The 17967-nt window shown below is 42.0% G+C and overlaps 1 protein-coding gene and 1 pseudogene across 5 annotated transcripts in view; both read right to left on the reverse strand.

Annotated features, from left to right (window-relative positions):
- Positions 1-17967, reverse strand: part of plekha5 (pleckstrin homology domain containing, family A member 5) — a 268257-nt gene that overhangs the window by 199923 nt on the left and 50367 nt on the right. The window lies entirely within an intron of this gene.
- LOC137341900 (transcription initiation factor TFIID subunit 13 pseudogene) lies at positions 14013-14459 on the reverse strand (annotated as a pseudogene).

A 17967-nucleotide genomic window follows, 5' to 3' on the forward strand; every position in this document is an offset into this window, starting at 1 on the left:
CTTAGAATCTATGTATGCATACAAGTTTTACAAATTGTCCACTCCTGTGCTTATGGAATGGTGGTGTCACATTATTTCCATCATGCTCGGGTATTAAGTTTAACTTGATCAGGCTTAAATTTTCCACGCATTTGCATCATACTTCCTTTCAGTCCTCCCAGCTCCCAAGATTTATGTCTCCAAAATAAATGGCACTGTGATGTTATGCACCACAACCCATGCTTGGCTTAGCTTCTCTTCCCTGTTGCAATTGCCGTCGCCCTCATTACATCCCTCCTGCAGCGGGTGCCGCCACACCTGTCATTTAAAAATGAGTGTTCCGGGCAGATTCCTCTTCTCGCCCTACTGCTATCTGTGGATACTTAAAAGTTCTTTTCTGTTGACAGCAGGAACCCACTATTTAAGACTATCGGGTAAGATTCCTAATAACATCCTATTGTGGGAAACGCAGCTGCTGCTACCCATAACTCTGGGCCTAAACTGTTAACTACATTCCCTACAGCCATCCAGGACCTCCAACTGCCACCACCAGTGTGGACACCCGCCTCCAACCATGCAGGATCTCGCAAAACCTGCGACTGGGCCACCATTTCCCATAGGATTCCTGGCTATAACCTGGATGACAGTACGTGACTTAAGCACCTTAATAGTATTAATTAATTAATTAACATTTTTATAGCTCTCAAGTCTTTAAGCAACTTCAGAAATTTATGGAGGCAGATAATCAAGCAGCCCCATGTTCTAGCTTCTTGCCTCATGACACAACCAATGTCAGACACTCACTAACATAAAAGCAATCTCCACCACCACCCCCCCCCCCACCACTGCACAAACTGACACAAAGATTTCTATAAATATTTTTATTTCATATCTATATACAAGCGATTTCATACAAATTGTACCTCATACAATAAATAAATTATATTACACAGAAATAATATACATAAAACTATAGCACAATTGTTATATGTACACACACTATTTACACAAAGAAAATTACAATATATTTCACAGTAATTAATTTTAAATTCTCTTCCCTCTAATCATTAATCTCTACAATTAAATAAAAATATATAATTCCATCTTATTTTTCAATTGAATTCAGTTCAATTTCTATATAATTTCTCTCTACGTTTATTTTTAACCAGCATTGTTTTTATTCACAACACCTAAAATTCACCAGCAGTTTTACATTTTCATTTCACAATATAATACTCCTCTTATAAAGCACTATGTACAAACACACCGAATTCAAGCTTGAAAATACCAGTAAAACTCCAACTTAATCAATTATCATAAATCCACAATGCCCTCATATATATTGTATGCTGCATGGACTAAAACAGCTTGGACTCCAACTCACCGTGAGCTACACCACAAAAGATCCACTAGCATATGATTTGGAACAATTTAAGTGCACGACTAAAGGTTTAATTCTGACCATTCAGGAATTTCTTCTTTTTAAATTCAAGTGTTTAAATCAATTTTATGGCACTAAGATTCTTAAGATACCAAAGCTGCTTTCAGTCACCAGTAGATTGGAACACTAATGAAGCATTTCTTTAAAGACATTCAACATCAGACCCTCCTAATACAATTCTTTTGAGTACTATTAGATGCTTTCAGCTTCCAACATATACATCTTTTTGCACGGGAAAAGTTTCAAGACATGGAATTAGAGCAGATAAAAAAGTTATAAAAATAATAGATATTGACCCATTTAGTAACCGCTCCCCTCAACGTCTGCTGAATTTCTTTCAACAGTGATTGATGACATGAGGAGAAACTGAAATCCAGAAAGTTCATGTCCTTTTAATGTCACGTCCCAATTTATTTTTAACATTGCAAAATAGCTATTTCCAAAACAGCCTGCAGAGATGGTTAACATCAACCATTTAACAGACACATGGGCCCCGATATTTACGGGGAGGGAGCGGGGGCGACTTGTCGCGACGGGGAAAAGCTGAAGTACGAGGAATGCGGAGGTCCTGAAGGGAAGGCCTGCAGTACAAGGCCGCCACCGAGGACTGGAGAGGAAGGAGGGAAGAGATTGTGGAGGTGGGGGGGGGGGGGAAGTGGTAAACAAGATGATATCGCAGGTCGGCATCGGATCGTGGGTCGGCCTGCAGATCGCAGGTGGGGGTCGGTGTGGAGATCGCACGTGGGTAGCGTCACCGGATAACGGGGAGGGAGACCGATCACGGCAGGTTAGCTTGGGGGGCCGGGAAAAAGCACCCCTGCTCCTCCTGGCCCACAAGCAATGCTACGAAAAGCACTTAACTGCTGGATCCAACAGTTCTCGCCTCACCTGGCGGGTTTCCCGAGCCCTGGGAAACTTGGCCCACAGCCATTAAATCTAAATGGCTGCTAAAATCTGAGGCACGGAGCCTCATCAACATATTTAAATTACTGACCTGCCTCGAGCGAGCAGGTTATTCGTCCGCCCTTAAACCCGACAGGGTTAAACCGGAAGGAAGTAAGCGTGTTTGTGGTGGGCTGGGGTCGGGTTTCACATTTTTAAGTATTTAACCCTCCCACTCCCCACCCATACTGGGGGGTTAAAATTAAAACTCCCCCCATGGAAAAAAAATGACAGATGGGTTCAAATGTCAAATTAACCAAAAATAGTAGACACCATTTCAAGCACTCCCAACCCTCTTTCACTAATAAATGGTGGAGCGCACAAGGGAAACAGTTCTGAAGAGGAAGGCAAACTGGCTGCAGATGAAATATGGAATGACAACTCCTCCTTTCCATTTCTAAGAGCTGGCCCACATTGTATATACGGCTATTGCACAGAGGCAGCAATTTTTCATTGCTGACCCATATAATTGCACCAGATCTCAAATTGGCAAAATATCAATCCAACAGTGCAAGGGAAATAATTTATTGGAGCCAGCAATCCAGTGTTTCAGCAATCTTGCAGTTTCTCCCATGTGTTAATTCTGCTGGGCTCAAGAACTTTTGGTTTGGAGGAAAGTAATTTTTTTAAACCAACTTTTGAAAGGGATTTCGCACCTACCCCACCACCCAAAATCTAGAATAAATGTCTATTATATACACTGTTCAACCCAAAAAGACTGTCCATTCACTTACTGGATTAAACAAAGACCACTATGAAAGATGAAGGGGAAGAGTAAAAAGTCTTCCTGAAAATACTTCAACTTACAATGACATTTATTGAATTTAATGAGTAGCAGTTCAATCCACAATTGAAATTAGTTTTCAAATCAGTTATGTTGAGCGTGACATTCAGTTAAATGAATCTAAATGGATATGCCTGCCTATTTAATGCCTTATTTACTGCTGTGACTTTTAAAAAAAAGGATGATGACTGTTTTGTAATGTAATATGCAAAATGATTAATAATTCATTATACATGCCCTTAAAAAGTCATTAGAATGAGGAAACATAAACACAGTATTATTGCTCCATAAAGTTAGCATATGGGGATACAATATATTTGTTCCTTACACTTCAAAAGTACTTAACTGGTGGTAAAGCACTTTGGGAGATCCTGAGGTCATGAAAGCTGCTATATAAATCCAAGCTCTTTCTTTAAAATTAATAAAATATATTTGCCACAGCTTTAAACTGAAAATTAGAAACCAGAGTCTCCTCAAAGCCAGTTAAACTCATAGCTTACCTTCTGTACTACTGGCTTTGACCATTCATACAAGTGATCCGCACAGACATCTTCTCTGAAGCAGAAGTATAAGCACTTAATGCAGTTGCTGATCAATATTAAATGTAGCAGCTTCATTCATTCATCAGTTCATTTCATTGCGAAGCACAAATCTCAGCATAAAATATCTTACAGAAGTTCTCAAGGTTTAGTTGGCTCTTTTCTCTCTGTGCTTTTCCAGAAGCTGGACTGAAGGGATTCAAACAGCAAAGTGGAGAGAGAAGTGGCCATGCAGTTGGGTGGCAACTTGTTTCAGAACTTGAAAGGAAAGGGAGGTTGAGAATGCAGCAATTAGTTGGAGAAAACAGGGGAGTTGATTACACCAGTTTTGAAAGTTGGGGGAGCAATGCAGAAAAAGCAGAAAATCCAGGTATATATGTCCAGTAGCATCTATTGCCACCGCATCTATAATTGAACTGGATACCTAGAAATTCATTGTCTATCACTTGCTGCTGGTTGCCAAGCAATCCCAATTTCAATACAGTTTAAACTCAGCATTACAAATGTACAGATAACCAACTATCATTTCCTAAAATATTGTTCATGCGCCATACAGAAGGCCAGTCAAAAAAATCTAGTTAAGAATGCAAAAGAGCAACACACAAAAGGCAGCAGCACAATTACAGAGAATGTCATTCATTTCCATCAATCCAGGCAGAATCTAGATAAGGGACCATTAATAAAGGTCACATCACCAGTCATTTAACATTTACCAATGAAAAGCATTTAGGCAAGCTACATATATTTCCTTATACCTGTAACTAAAATCAACCTTACAATAATACCACACTTGGATGACTTCAGTTCTAAGAGATTGGTACCGTTAACAAAACATATTTTTGCACCATAAAAGAGGAATACAGGAAGATTAGGTCATTTAACTCATCAAGACTATTTTGTTAACCACGCCAGCTCTTTTTAATCCCGTTATTATTTTGGTAGTGCACAGACCAGCTACCTGGGGCCTTTTCAAGCAGTGAAGCATGATTGGGTGTTGGGGGGGGTGGGACTAATTGGATAGCTCGTTCAAAGAGATGGCACAGGCACAATGGGCCAAATGGCCTCCTTCTGTATGACACGATTCTATGAAACCTTTTCTATCGGTAAAAAAAAATTGTATACAGTCTGGCTTTTCATCCAGTTCTTGGTAGTGCTCATATTATAGTGTATAAAAAAACAAAACCAACCTAGAACAAACATCAACTGTCACCCCTTGACCATTAAGTTTCCCATCTAATTGTATAGATAGGTACCTCAATGGTGGAGCTTTGGGAACCATAGGTCCAAAGTCACCTGTTCCTCCCAAACATGCTACACTTACATTACTGCATGTCTCAAATTACTAATATACTGTATCCCAAAATATTACTTTCTGAAGAAATCTATCTGATTTGCATTTGAATGAATCAATACCAACTGCTTCCACCATCTCTCCAGAGAACCCGTTCCATAGATTGACCACTCGCTCACTGAAATACTGTTTCCGCAGATTAGTTTTGAATTTACCCATCCTTCAAGTGCAGGCCGTGTCCTCTGGTTCTGGACAAGGTGAAATAGCTTGTCATGGTCTACGTTATCTAGTCTCTATAGAATCCTAAAAACAGCAATCATATCACCTTTCAATCTTATTTTTTCCATTAAGAACATGCCCAATTCACAAAATCGCTCCTCATAATCCAATCCCTTCATCCCCTCAATCAATCATTCTGGTTGCTCTCATCTGTATCCTTTCAATAGCTGCAATATCCTTTTTGTACTGTGACGACCAGAACAATACACAGGTATTCTAAGTGCGGTCACACCAATAATTTATCAAGTGGCAGCGTTACCTCACTATTTCGACTTAATACATCCCAACACCTGATTTGTTTTACTCACTGCCACCGAGCATTGTTGCGATAGCTTCAATTTACTGTCAGTCAGAGTCCCCAGATCTCTTTCATTTTCCGTGCGCATTATTAAATGACCCCATTCAGCTGCTCCCGCTCAAAAGTGATAATCAAAAGTGTGAGAATCTTCCTTTGGTTTTCAATGTAGTTAACCTGAAGCTTGTTACCGTGTCTTAAGCTGTCTGTTTTTGATGGATAGAACAAACTCATTAAAAATTGTCTTGTTAGACATTATTGCAATGCAAATTCCAGCCATAGATTGAAGAATTTCAGCAACAGTCTATGTCATAACTAGGCCTGTAATGTTTTCAAGGCAAACTTTTGATCGATTACTGGATTAAAATGTCAAAATGATGGAAGTCATAATAAATAACATGAACAGTCATGAAAAATACATCAAGTGGTCGTATAAATCAATGGTTGGATAACAATCATCCAACTGCCGATTCCATTCTTCAAATTTATCTTGAAGGACAAAAAATACACAACTGTATTTAAAAACATTTAAAGCCAATGCTTAAATACATTGGAATAAAAGCAAAATGTTTGATTTACACTTCATCAATTTCAATAATCCACTTTAGATTTTATCTTGGTACATTTGAAATCAGGGCACTAGCGGCTAAGTTTGAAAGTTTCAATCTGATTGATTTTTATCCCAGCTGATGAGGGCACCTGCCCATTTCCTTCAACTACTATCGACTTTGCTGCAGGGCTTGGTTTTTTTTAAAATTCATTCATGGCAAGGCCAGCATTTGTTGCCCATCCCTAATTGCCCTCGAGAAGGTGAGCTGCCTTCTTGAACCGCTGCAGTCCATGTGGTGAAGGTTCTCCCACAGTGCTGTTATATAGCGAGTTCCAGGATTTTGACCCAGCGATAACAAAGGAACGGCGATATATTTCCACGTCGGGATGGTGTGTGACTTGGAGGGGAACGTGCAGGTGGTGGTGTTCCCATGTGCCTGCTGCCCTTGTCCTTCTAGGTGGTAGAGGTCATGGGATTGGAGGATGCTGTCGAAAAAGCCTTGGCGAGTTGCTGCAGTGCATCCTGTGGGTGGTACACACTGCAGCCACGGTGTGCCAGTGAAGGGAGTGAATGTTTAGGGTGGTGGATGGGGTGCCAATCAAGTGGACTGCTTTGTCCTGATGGTGTCGAGCTTCTTGAGTGTTGTTGGAGCTGCACTCATCCAGGCAAGTGGAGAGTATTCCATCACACTCCTGACTTGTGCCTTATAGATGGTGGAAAGGCTTTGGGAAGTCAGGTAGTGAGTCACTCGCCGCAGAATACCCAGCCTCTGACCTGGTCTTGTAGCCACTGTATTTATGTGGCTGGTCCAGTTAAGTTTCTGGTCAATGGTGACCCCCAGGATGTTGATGGTGGGGGATTCGGTGATGGTAATGTTTGGACCAAGGCTGTAATGAGGCCTGGAGCCGAGTGATCCTGGCGGAACCCAAACTGAGCATCGGTGAGCAGGTTACTGGTGAGTAAGTGCCGCTTGATAGCACTGTCGCGACACCGTCCATCACTTTGCTGATGGCTGAGAGTAGATTGATGGGGCGGTAGTTGGCCGGATTGGATTAGTCCTGCTTTTTGTGGACAGGACATACCTGGGCAATTTTCCACATTGTCGGGTAGATGCCAATGCTGTAGCTGTACTCGAACAGCTTAGCTAGAGGCGCATCTAGTTCTGGAGCACAAGTCTTCAGCACTACAGTCGGGACGTTGTCGGGGCCCATAGCCTTTGTTGTATCCAGTGCACTCGGCCGTTTCTTGATATTACGTGAAGTGAATCGAATTGGCTGAAGACTGGCTTCTGTGACGGTGGGGATATTGGGAGTAGGCCAAGATGGATCATCCACTCGGCACTTCCGGCTGAAGATGGTTGCAAATGCTTCAGCCTTGTCTTTTACACTCACGTGCTGGACTCCGCCATCATCGAGGATGGGGATGTTTACAGAGCTTCCTCCTCCCGTTAGTTGTTTAATTGTCCACCAACCATTCACGACTGGATGTGGCAGGACTGCAGAGCTTTGATCTGATCCGTTGGTCATGGAAACGCTTAGCTCTGTTATAAGCATGTTGCTTCCGCTGTTTAGCATGCATGTAGTCCTGTGTTGTGCCAACCTGGTGAAGCTACCTCATTTTTAGGTACGCCTGGCGCTGCTCCTGGCATGATCTTCTGCACTCCTCACTGAACCAGGGTTGATCCCCTGGCTTGTTGGTAATGGTAGAGTGAGGAATATGCTGGGCCTTGAGGTTACAAATTGTGCTGGACTACAATTCTGCTGCTGCTGATGGCCCACAGCGCCTCATGGATGCTCAGTTTTGATCTGTTCTGAATCTATCCCTTTTAGCACGGTGGTAGTGCCACACAACACGTTGGATGGTGTCCTTAGGACAGTGCGGTGGTCACTCCTACCAATACTGTCATGGGCAGATGCAGGTAGATTGGTGAGGACGAGGTCAAGTCGGTTTTTCCCTCGTGTTGGTTCGCTCACCACTTGCTGCAGGCCCAGTCTGGCAGCTATGTCCTTCAGGACTCAGTCAGTGGTGGTGCGACTGAGCCACTCTTGGTAATGGACATTGAAGTCCCCCATCCAGAGTACATTTCTGTGCCCTTGTCACCCTCAGTGCTTCCCTCAGGACAGATTTATCAGCTGAGGGAGGGCAGTAGATGGTAATCAACAGGAGGTTTCCTTGCCTATGTTTGACCTGATGCCATGAGATTCATGGGGTCCAAAGTCAATGTTGAGGACGCCCAGGGCCACTCCCTCCTGACTGTATACCACTGTACTGCCACTTCTGGTGGGTCTGTCCTGATCAGTGGGACAGGACATACCCAGGGATGGTGATGGAAGAGTCTGGGACGTTGGCTGAAAGGTATGATTCTGTGAGTATGGCTATGCCAGGCTGTTGCTTGACTAGTCTGTGGGACAGCTCTCCAAATTTTGGCACAAGTCCCCAGATGTTCATGAGGAGGACTTTGCAGGGTCAACTGGGCTTGGTTTGGCTTTGTCGTGTCTAGTGCCTAGTGGTCCGATGCTGGGTGGTCTTTTTGTAGCGAGATTGTACAACTGAGTGGCTTGCTAGGCCATTTCAGAGGGCGATTAAGAATCAACCACATTGTTGTGGATCTGTAATTACATATAGGCCAGACCGGATAAGGATGGCAGGTTTCCTTTAGGATAAAGGACAGTAGTGAACCAGATGAGTTTTTATGACAATCCGGTAGTTTCATGGCCACCATTACTAACACTAGTTTTGTTTTATTCTAGATTTTATTTAATTAATTGAATTTAAATTCCCCAGCTGCCATGGCGGGATTTGAACTCATGACTCTGGATTATTAGTCCAGTAACATAACCACTATGCCACCGTACCCATTGCAGTGAAGTGGAATATGCTTATTTTTAAGCTCAGTGCTGCCAGCTCAGGACTTGGGCCACGGTCACAGCAACACAGTCTGCATCTTCTTATGCAGCTGAGATTCCACCAAGAACCAAATCACAGCACAATGAATGACTCAGCTAATACCAGGTGCGGAGTCCCTGATTAAACTTAGTTGAAGGCCAGAGATTCTGGCTTTGACTTGATGTCATTCACAGTGGCACAAGTGAAGCTCAGTGTGATGAGTAATCCCTCTCAGTAAGTCACTCTCCTCACCTGAATCTAGGCTGCATCATGGAATTGACAGAGCAAAGTGGTGCTGGCAACAGTACTAATTAGCCCAGACAATGTTTGTTAAACAAAATCTCACCATCCACAATACCCAAAGGGGCAGCCTTAGTCACAAGAGTTAAAATCTGCAATTCCTATACTTTAAAAAAAACACTTGCCATTTTTCTCCCCCCTCCCCCGTATCCTGTTGAATCTTTATATTCCAAAAATGTTATCGCTTCTTCCGAGGTTCTTCCCACCATCCCATCCTTCACTACCAAACCTAATTTTCTCCCCTCTCCCCTCCTGAAAGTACCGACTTCTTGCCATACATCCTAACTTTTCACTACAGCCTCCCACAAAACAATATATTTCTGCTTTTATGCCTTCATCTCTCTTGTCCCTGCCCCAAATAAAAATCCATCATTTTTATGATTAGTTTTCTTCATTCAGATGTAAGGGCAAGAAACAATAAAAGTAGAAGGCAGCTGATGAGCAAAAACACAAGGGACTGCAAGCAATTCTGAGGAATTAGTGGTATTGATTTTAAATAGAAGAACCAGCAAGCTGCTACATCACATTCAGGTTTAACTGCTTAGGTAGGATGTCAATATCGCAGCAGTCAGTGATGGTCATTGTTAAAGCGTACAATTAGTGTATAAACCAGGGTGCCAGTATTCCTGCCAGCTCAGAAAAATTCCCCATTTATGCCAATTCTCAAGCATACACGCGAGAAAGAAAATGCCATCTCAAACTGCCTCCTCCAACTACTCCCACTCTTGCACAGCTAGTTTGCATGGCCACCATATCAATAAATATATACACATTTATTCCCCATCAATGAACAAAGTAGTCACGGAAGGAGAGAACTACCGCATGGGAGGGCAGTCACGGGGAGTTGCTTTTTTTTTTGCATGCAAGATTAAGTGAAGTCCACTGCCTCGTCAAGAAATACCAATCTGATTCTCAAGACCAAGGTCTGAAGGGTCAATTTGGAGGCCTTGTAGCATTTAGTGTTCTGCACAGATCAAATCAGACAAAATTACCATTCTAGGTAACGAGATGAGAAAAAAATTGAGTTAGCCATCAAGAATCATTCTAAAGCAGAAAGGTGGGAGGGCTGGAGGAAGAGGGCAGGGAAGATTTTGGATTCCAAATGAGAGATCAAAGAATGAAAGGTGGGTGTGAACACGAACTCAGACAGGCATAGAGAATCAGGCAGACACTGGGGGTCAAAAACACAGCAAATCCTTAATAAGCTGCACACACTGGTAGGATATTCTGGAAGGCAACAATCCTCCGAGAAAAATACTTCCCACCATCTAACAATTACCTTATATATTTTATTGACATGTCCTCTAATCCTATCTCCAGCCATTTCAAATATTTTATCCTGGGTGTCCTCGTGAACCTGATAAGGAGCTGGATTCAAAGAAGAAAACGTGGGAACAAATTCAGCCTGACTTCAGCACAAATGCAGAATGACTTTCCACTTAGAAATGCATCATATGTAGTGAAAGGAGAGGGTTTGCAGGACTTTTATGATGGCAAACAGTGAAATTAAAACATGTGTCTACAATGGTGACAAGAGATAGTGGTTCGAACACTGGAAAAAGCACAATAAACACTTGGAAGCATTACTTAGAATCATAGAAAGTTACAGCACAGAAGGAGGCCAATCAGCCCATCTTGTCCGAAAAAGAGCTATCCAGCACTTTGTCCGTAGCCCTGTCGATTACAGTACTTCATGTGCACATCCAAGTATTTTTTAAATGAGTTGAGGGTTTCTCCCTCTACCACCCTCCCAAGCAATGAGTTCCAGACCCCATCACCCTCCGGGTAAAAAAAATTTCTCCTCCGCTACCAATTACTTTAAATCTATACCCCCTGGTCACTGACCTCTCTGCTAAGAGAAGTAGGTCCTCCTTATCCACTCTATCTAGGCCCCTCATAATTTTATACACCTCAATTAAATCTCCCCTCAGCTTCCTCTGTTGCAAAGAAAACAACCCGCCTATCCAATATTTCCTCATAGCTAACGTTCTCCAGCCCTGGCAAAATCCTCGCAAATCAACCTCTGTACCCCAACTAGTGCAATCACACCTTTCCTGCAATGTGGTGACCAGAACTGCATGCAGTACCCTAACAGTGGCCTAACTAGCGTTTTACACAGTTCTAGCAGAAGAACATAAGAAATAGGAGCAGGAGTAGGCCAATCGGCCCCTCGAGCCTGCTCCGCCATTCAATAAGATCATGGCTGATCTGATCCTAACCTCAAATCTAAATTCATGTCCAATTTCCTGCCCGCTCCCCGTAACCCCTAATTCCCTTTACTTCTAGGAAACTGTCAATTTCTGTTTTAAATTTATTTAATGATGTCGCTTCCATAGCTTCCTGGGGCAGCAAATTCCACAGACCTACCACCCTCTGAGTGAAGAAGTTTCTCCTCATCTCAGTTTTGAAAGAGCAGCCCCTTATTCTAAGATTATGCCCCCTAGTTCTAGTTTCACCCATCCTTGGGAACATCCACCCGATCAAGCCCCTTCACAATCTTATATGTTTCAATAAGATCACCTCTCATTCTTCTGAACTCCAATGAGTAGAATCCCAATCTACTCAACCTCTCCTCATATGTCCACCCCCTCATCCCCAGGATTAACCGAGTGAACCTTCTTTGTACTGCCTCGAGAGCAAGTATGTCTTTTCTTAAGTATGGACACCAAAACTGTATGCAGTATTCCAGGTGCGGTCTCACCAATACCCTATATAACTGCAGCAATACCTCTCTGTTTTTATATTCTATCCCCCTAGCAATAAATGCCAACATTCCGTTGGCCTTCTTGATCACCTGCTGCACCTGCATACTAACCTTTTGATTTTCTTGCACTAGGACCCCCAGATCCCTTTGTACTGCAGTACTTTCCAGTTGCTCGCCATTAAGATAATAACTTGCTCTCCGATTTTTCCTGCCATAGTGCATAACCTCACATTTTCCAATATTGTATTGCATCTGCCAAATCTCCGCCCACTCACCCAGCCTGACTATATCCCCTTGTAGGTTTTTTTATGTCCTCCTCACTCTCTACTTTCCCTCCCATCTTTGTATCATCTGCAAACTTTGATATGTTACACTCGGTCCCCTCCTCCAAATCGTTAATATAGATTGTAAAGAGTTGGGGACCCAGCACCGACCCCTGCGGAACACCACTGGCTACAGGTTGCCAGTCTGAGAATGAACCATTTATCCCAACTCTCTGCTTCCTGTTGGATAACCAATCCTCCACCCATGCCAGAATATTACCCCCAATCCAGTGATTCTTTATCTTGAGCAATAATCTTTTATGTGGCACCTTGTCGAATGCCTTCTGGAAGTCCAAATACACTACGTCCACTGGTTCCCCTTTATCCATCCTGTACGTTATATCCTCAAAGAACTCAAGCAAATTTGTCAGACATGACTTTCCCTTTGTAAAGCCATGCTGACTTTGTCCTATTAAATTATGTTTATCCAAATGTTCTGCTACTGTCTACTTAATAATAGACTCCAAAATTTTACCCACCACAGATGTTAAGCTTACTGGTCTATAATTTCCAGCCTTCTGCCTACTACCCTTTTCAAATAAGGGTGTTACATTGGCAGTTTTCCAATCTGCCGGGACCTTTGCCGAGTCCAGAGAATTTTGGAAAATTATTACCAAAGCATCCACAATCCCTACTGCTACTTCCCTCAAGACCCTAGGATGTAAGCCATCAGGTCCAGGGGATTTATCCGCCTTGAGTCCCATTAATTTACTGAGTACCAATTCCTTTGTGATTTTAATCGTATTTAGCTCCTCCCCCCCTAGATCCCCCTGTTTGTCCAGTGTTGGGATATTCTTAGTGTCCTCTACCGTAAAGACTGAAACAAAATATTTGTTCAGCATTTTTGCCATCTCCATGTTTCCCACCATTAATTTCCTGGTCTCGTCCTCTAAGGGACCTACGTTTGCCTTAGCCACCCTTTTTCTTTTTATATAACTATAGAAACTCTTGCTATCTGTTTTTATATTTTTTGCTAATTTATTTTCATAATCTATCTTCCCTTTCTTAATCAATCCTTTCGTTACTTTTTGCTGTCTTTTGAAGACTTCCCAATCTTCTATCCTCCCACTAAGTTTGGCTACCTTATATGTCCTTGTTTTTAGTCGGATACTATCCTTAATAGTCGGATACTATCCTTAATAGTCGGATACTATCCTTAATCATCAAGTTAGTCAGACACGACCTTCCCTTAACAAATCCATGCTGACTGTTCTTGATTAACCCGTGCCTTTCTAAATGACGATTTATCCTGTCCCTCAGGATTGATTCCAATAATTTGCCCACCTCTGAGGTTAGACTGGCTGGCCTATAATTACTCGGTCTATCCCTTTCATCCCTTTCTCCCTTTTTGAACAACAGTACAACGTTAGCAGTCCTCCAATCCTCCGGCACCACGCCTGTAGCCAGGGAGGTGTTTTTATTGGCCAAGTTACATGTACTGTTCACACACACTACTTGTTCTGATATGTACATCAAAAATCTGTTAAAGACAAACTACAAAAAAAGTTCCATTCCATAGCTAACAACATTGTTTACATCGATAAAAAAAAGAGTAGACTAATCTTCAGATTTCTCAGGCCGGGCTCTGCTGAGCTGTAGCTAGACTCTCCTATAATAGTCCACGCTATGATATCCGTAGCAGGACCTGGAATCAAACACTGTGTCTCTTGTACATGTTTCAAAGACAGCCAATACTAAGTTACCATTTGATCCACCATATGCTTCCCTCTGAGAACTCAGAGCCAAAATTAGCTAAACCAAAAGCTTTCCTGGCACGCTTCAATTCTTCATTCATTGTCAGTAGGTCTTTCACTCTTGAAAACTTCCGAGGATCTTTACAAATGAAGAAGACAATATCTTCGACTTGAACTCGGCCCTGACACCCTATTGACATGGCCTTTTGAGTCATCTCGGTGATAAATTCTATGACGAGATCCTCCAGGATGTCCACCGATTCAGGGTAAGGATTCTGGTCATCCCCAAAGCCATACATCATACATCTCAATTCCTTAGAAAACAATCTGTCTCTTCTGTATTGTCCATCTTCTGCACCACTTCCATTCTCCTTCACATCTTCATCAAACGTCGGCTCATCGTCCTCATCAGCCATTTTCTTTGGAGACAGATCTCAGTCCATTGATCAAATAAGTCATTAACCTGCATGCAAGGCCCATGATTGCAATCTTATGAGAATGGGCCTTGCCAGCAATTTCTGGGATTTCTCAGGCTTTCCCTTACACAAGATAAACTGTTGCGGCTGGGACACTGACAAAATAGCCAGATTTGACTGAAAAGACATGCAATTATAAAATTATATACAGCACCTTTTCTCCAAGGGAGAAAGAAGATAGAAATCAAGCAACTGTCTTTGTTGTCGAGGGAAATTTAAATGACTTCTATTGAAATTGGCCCAGACTTGTCTGGAAATAACTTCCTCAAAATGATCAATGGAAGAATCCACACAGAAGCAGCAAGAGCAGCTCTGGTGAGATTTGTCTGGTTGCTTTCAAGGTAATCTTGATTTGGAATAGCAAATGAGCAAATAGACATACGGAGAATAAGTAAAATGGTGAATAGTTGCCCTCACTGTTCTCTGGCAGTGACCTGTTCTGATGCATTCTTTCTTATCTCTAGCTCTTCCCGGTTGCTGCTTTCAGGTGTTAAGATTGGTTAAAGGCGGAGATGCAGTTTCAGGTTGCTGGATGCGTACAGATATGAAGCTTAAGTATCGCTGAATCTGGCAATGTAGAATACCAGTTATAAATTAGTGATGCACTGTGTACAAAATACACAGTATTTGGTTCAAACTGGCATAACTATATCCAAACTGAAAACTGCTGAATCTTGTCAAATTGTGTAGGGTGGGTTAATACTCAGATTGGTGCATCTGAGTGACCCCCCAGCACAGCATTTAGCCTGGAGTGCAACACAACATTAACTCGTTTTGTGGTGTCTAAGTTGTTTTTCCCACATTCAGTCCAAACTTAAAGTGCTATATATTACTGCAGTGCCACTGACTCCAGTTATGTGGGTCTCGCATAGTCAACAGCACCATCAAGTGTAAATCACCCAATCTACCTTAACTTGGCAGCAGAGGGACTCCTGATTTGCTGCCAGGACTTGAATCCCACTCGTAGGCCTTGTGAGCATGCTGCGCCAGTTCAGCATGTCAGTGTGCTTGTGTCATGATGCAAAGTAGCATTGGGGCACAAGCACATTGATGCTCAATGTCAGATTCTCATCCACTCATGCACAGTATCATAAGGGTCACAATGTCAGGAAAAGGTACCTGTGCGTGCAGACAAGAGGTTTTCATTTTCCGAGCCTGTCTACAGGCAGATCAGAAACCATTCACTGCATAAACGTGAACAGCATTCACTCTGCCAAGACCTAGACTCAGCAGTAATGTAAATGCACCTTTAAAAAGGGACACATCAGCTTTGGCCCAGGCCCATAATACTGGTAGTATTAAATCCCTATTGCACTTTGGTGAAAAGCATTGGACTGAACAGTAAATTCTGCGTTTCACTTAAATAACCATAGTTAAAAAGCTTTGCTCATTTCGGTTACATTTCTTCCAAAATCCAATTTTAAAATTAGATGGAAAATAAAGTCTGCATGGCCTTTGTCACAAAGAAACTACGTCATACAAGTCCCTTCCCAGCATATCTAGATATCGTTTAAGACCTCCTGACTGTTTGATTGTTTGAAGTGCCCATTGGGTATCCTGACCAATCAAAACATACAGAGAAGCCGAGACCATATGCTCTCAAAGCAACATCTTGTCCTTATGGCAATCATTCATCAATCCCAAGGCTTCAAAATAAAAATTCCATGCTGTGGCTCGACAACTGCTGCCTTCAGCTTTATAGGGGTAACAAGTTTAAATATTTAATTTCATTTTATGCAGTAGTTTATTAAAATGAAGCTGGTTTAAAAAAACAATGTCTAGTACACTCACACCATTAAGTGACCAAAGTTGATGACAAAGTGGTCATTTAAATAAGGCAATGTCAATGCACGCTGCCAATAGCAACACAAGTTAAAAGCCGCTTGTCGTCAGGGGCTGTCTTGTTCTTGGCTTCTCACAGACATGCTCATATCTTGTAAATTTAGTCATCGAGGAAGTTAGTGGACAGAGAAAGTCAGTATCTGCGACTTTAAAACTGTGCACATGCAAGCTTGGGCACGTACATTTGTTTTAGGGGGCTTCAGAAACCATCCACAATATAAACATTAATCTACACCAAAAGGAGCTGCAGCCAGAAAGTAGTAGTTTGGGAATGAAAATGCAATATTTAAGGAACTTGCTGAAAAAACTGAACTCTCTCATGAACAAGTATTTGGCAAGCTTTTTTTAAAAAAAACAAATGACATGACAGTAGTTGTGTTGAAATTTGGCACCATGAAAATGACACACTGCTCTTCAAACAAAGTAACATCTGATAAATATTTGTCCATAAAGCTAGTGACCTAAGAGCTGCATTTAACAAAGTTTTATTACCGACATCTGCATTGGTGTGTCTTGGTTTCCTGCATTAACCCCTAAAAGACAGTTGATGCAGCAGGAAGTGGCATTATAAAACTATAATACAATATGATTGTATCTCCCATGGCGCTGTTCATGGAGTGCAGTTTCTGATGTTTATTGTAATCTCTTTGCACTCTATGTGTGTGCATTGATGGAAAATTACTGTGGATGCAAACCCCTCCCCCAAAGAAACCATTTTTTCAAGTAGTCAAAATAAATGCAGTTGTTTTTATGCATAAGGCAAAACGCATGTAATTTTTTTTCCTTATCCAATAAATTAAAAAAACAATGTATACTATATAGTATCTTATCTGAATACCATTTATTTTCCAAGAACCAGTAAGCTAACACTTACTTCATCCCCTGGGAAGTTTTACAAACTTCTTTCCAAATGCTCTCTCCTTTGCAACAATGTAACTGCTGACTCACCATTAGCAATGCCCCAAGAGATCGAATATATCTATCTATAAGAAGTTAAAAGTCTTGCTTATGACGGGAACATTTTGTCCATATTTTGTAATGGAAAAAAGTGATTTGTCTCAGTGTAATTGCAGGACTTCAGCCACAAGGTGGCAGAAGTCACTCAAGTCTGGTTGCCATTTCCTCTTTAAACTTTATTCTTTTCCCATCCAGTCAGGTAGGTTTTATCATCATAATTTTTCCAATATACATATTTCAGTCTTGCCTTGCTTTGTGCAAATTGGCTAACTTATTTGCCTACAGATCAACAATGAATACATTTTATAAGTAATTAATTGGCTGTAAAATGTTTTGAGATGTCCTGAGGATGTGAAAGGTGATTTATAATTGCACATTCTTCTCATCATTTAAAATCCTGCCCTGCTTTTCTTCCCTCTGGCCTCCAACCCACATCAGGCCTGCTTCTCCTGTTCCCCTTCCACCCCCACCCCCTGCCAATCCTGTACCAGCGTCCTGCAGTGCTCACTCACCACCTATTTCAGCCCCTAACTGCCCACATCCCCAGACAACCATCTGAACCTAGCCCCACTTCTTCGCTCATCCCACGCCTGTTTGGATGCCCCGCCGGGCTTACTTCCTCTGCTCAACAGCCTGCTTTTTATTTTCATTTGTTTCAAAGCACTGGAAATGGGCAATTTATTTT

The sequence above is a fragment of the Heptranchias perlo genome, chromosome 24 (assembly GCF_035084215.1).
Source record: "Heptranchias perlo isolate sHepPer1 chromosome 24, sHepPer1.hap1, whole genome shotgun sequence".
In the NCBI taxonomy this organism is placed as follows: domain Eukaryota; kingdom Metazoa; phylum Chordata; class Chondrichthyes; order Hexanchiformes; family Hexanchidae; genus Heptranchias; species Heptranchias perlo.